General features: G+C 42.8%; 1 protein-coding gene across 1 annotated transcript in view; it reads left to right on the plus strand.

Annotated features, from left to right (window-relative positions):
- The window catches only part of LOC118406063, a 34,164-nt gene that overhangs the window by 30,712 nt on the left and 161 nt on the right, over positions 1 to 3,291 (plus strand). The window lies entirely within an intron of this gene.

Here is a 3,291-nt window from a genome sequence, read left to right on the forward strand (position 1 = left end):
TATATGTCTCTCCCTGTCTCTGTCTCTGTCTGTCTCTCTCTTTATTGGGGGGGGGGGGGGGGGGGGTGTTGCTAATCCTATCACATTTCATGGAATTAACGTTACTAAATTTTTAGTTAACGCTTAATTCTTAACCGCGCCAAAGATAGCCCATGAAAACGTGTTGAAGCAGTCGCGGAGTCAGACAAACGAGGGGTCGTTAACCCCCCACCGTAGGAATCTGTCCGCTAACACACACTCCCTCTCACACTAGATATATACCTTTATTGGGGGATTGTTGTTATACTATGATCACATTCCAGATGCTTTTAATATTTACCGCGCCAAAGATAGCCACTGAAAACGTGTTGAAGTAGTGCTAGTCTGTGTCAGACAAGCGAGCGGTCGTTAACCCCCACCGTGGGAATCTGCCCGCTAACTTCAGTCCAGTGACCCAGTTTTCCCGCCGTTTCCCCGCCTTGTCTGTCCCCATTGGCCGCGCCAAGGTCACGCCGTAAAAATGGCGGTTCAAAGTCGGGCGCGAGGCATAAACGAAGGTTTACGCATGCGCTCTGTGGTTTCCCTCCGGACGCGCCGAACTTACCGCAGACTAGGAAATGACTGTCAAATGAAGACTCCAAGGTCACAGTCAACATCGGCTTTTCTGTGATAAGCTTCCCCATACATCAATCTCTTCCCTTGTACGTGTACTTTATAATAGAAGAACGTAGTTGCGGTAGTACTGGTTACGAAATCGTATTTGTCTGCCGACCCCATGCACCTTCTTTCGCCCTTTTCTGTTTCTTTACTTTCCTCCGTTTTCCCCTTTCAATAGTTTTTATAACAGTTGCACATTTTGTGTCTATTAAAAACAAAGTGGCTCTCCAATTATGGAAACATTGATATTCCGACAGGTTAGTTTTTTTTTCCGGGACAACGTTCTACTGAAGAAGAACAAGAACAATGACAATGTATACCCACTGACCGTACCAACTGTTTCCTAACGTTGTAAATATCTATTTTGTTAGCGAGAATAAAGTAGACATTGGAACGAGGCTACTATGTCGAGACAACGATAACTATTTTTAGTTTTGTGAACTTTGAATCTGTTTATAACTTTCAGTTTGAACCAAATCTCTGCGCGTGTGTGTTTGCGCACCTGGTAGTAAAATAACATCACATTGAACACGTCTACACAACTGCGCAGGCGCTGTAGGGACGGGGGACACACATACGTGTATCAGTTCGAGGGGACTGTTTGTGTGCGTGTTGTGTTGGGGGGGGGGGTCGCTTTGTTTAAAGTTCGCGGGAGAACATTGAGCAGTGTGATCTTTATATCAATACAACAAATGTACAGCGACTTTCGTATGGTCAAGGAGGTTTAAAAAAAATCCTTGGTATGGTCTTCTGCATGCATACAAACATACATACATACATGCAAACAAGAGGATACAAAAGGGGTAACCAAACAAGCATATGAAAGCATCAACATGTTGTGTTTAGCGTATCTGGTTCCAAGGTCTAAACATACTGTGACATATTTACCTATTTATACACAGTGAGCTAAAATTACTGAGAGTATTTTTCTCGGTGGATAGGTCACAGCGAAAATCGTAGTTAACCTAAGACGACCTCTAGTAGAATGTATTTCCACCTTCACAGTATGTGCGTGGGGCTTTGTCTTTGTTAGTTTTCCCCAGCCGTGGCGACGTGGCCTTGGCGGCATTCATATCAGTTCTGCTCATTTACATCTGGCCTATATTTTAGCTATTCAGGGTGCGCCGCACTGCGCAGTCTGACCGAGAATAACCCCAGAGACTCGTGATCAGCATGATTATATAGCTTATTTTTCTGTGGTGACCTTCCACAAACTCGTGGGAGGGAGGGGCGTATTTTTGCTTTCTAATTTACGATTCAGACTGAAGTAGCATAACAACAAGTTATATCATCAACAAACTCTTTGCTGAAAAACGAGTGAACGGCATTTTTGGAACTTTCTTGGTCACACAGTGTTAGAACCTAGGGAGGTTCTTTGTTTGCTGGCAGCTGTCTGTACCCAAATAACGGGGCTTTTGTTAAATGGCGAAGCGACATTTTGCCCCTTATCATTATAGCATTGTCAAAGGCCTTATTTCAACGCTTTTTCAAATTAAGTACAAAACGTTTTGTTCTTAATAAATCGTTTGTTTTCCTTATTTCATAAGTGACACAGAATGTATTCCTGGCCTTTCATCGTGATTTCTTTTTTCTTTTTGGACATTTTTGCTTCCAACCTACGTTTGAATTTCCGTAGTTTATCCTTGGAAAGACATTTGCATTCAGACAGATTATTTATTAATCAGTCTGAACGCAAAATGTTTGTTGGCCTTCCATCGTGATTTTTATGTCATTTCGTCATTTTTTATCATTTCGCCAATCTACGTCTGTATCTACATGATTTGTCCTCGGAAAAGACAGCTGCATTTTCTACATTCAGACAGAGATGTTCCCATTATATTTTATTAGTCTGAACGCAAAATGTTTTTAGGGCATTCATGGCGATTTTTTTGTCATTTCGTGTTTTTTTGGGGGGTCATTTCGTCAACCTACGTCAATACAGATCTACAAGGTTTTTCCTCGGCATGACAGCTGCATTTTCTACATTTAGACTGAGAGGTCAATGACCTATTAAGTATAGTCGGAAACTGGTACAAATCATGCCTTGTACATGTAACATGTTCGCGTGTAACCTTTGCTTTGATCAGCAAACCTAATTATTCAAGCACCCAGAAAAAACAACGCTATCGGCCGCGCAAGTGTATATTGCCTTATTAGAACATCTCCCGACGGCACTGTTGATCTTTTGCTGTTATATCACGTAATATGTACGACAGATAACCTTCTAAATGTCCCGTCAATGTCCGGAAGGACAATATTGAGCAGCGAAACTTAAAGCAAACATGTACTCTGTCATAGTCTCTACCAGACTCCGGGTCGCTGGAAAACCGTAGAAATGGAACAAATAGAGTACTAGTAGTAAGCCGGCCAGAGGACTGTAGCCGACAAATAGAGTACTAGTAGTACTAGTAAGCCGGCCAGAGGAGTGTAGCCGTAGGTCGCGTACTGTTCCCTGGCCAGCAACACTCCTCTGGCCGCGGGCTTACTCCTCTATTTGTTCCATTTCTACAGTTTTCAAGCACCCCGAAGTCAGTGATCGTCTATTCCAGTCTCGCCGTTCTATATATGCCCAATTGCCTCACCTTTATCCATAGCTTGCCATTTTTCAAGTGAGAATACCCAATCCTATGTATCAAGAACATTCTGCCCTCCACT

Source organism: Branchiostoma floridae, chromosome 18 (assembly GCF_000003815.2).
Source record: "Branchiostoma floridae strain S238N-H82 chromosome 18, Bfl_VNyyK, whole genome shotgun sequence".
Classification (NCBI taxonomy): Eukaryota; Metazoa; Chordata; class Leptocardii; order Amphioxiformes; family Branchiostomatidae; genus Branchiostoma; species Branchiostoma floridae.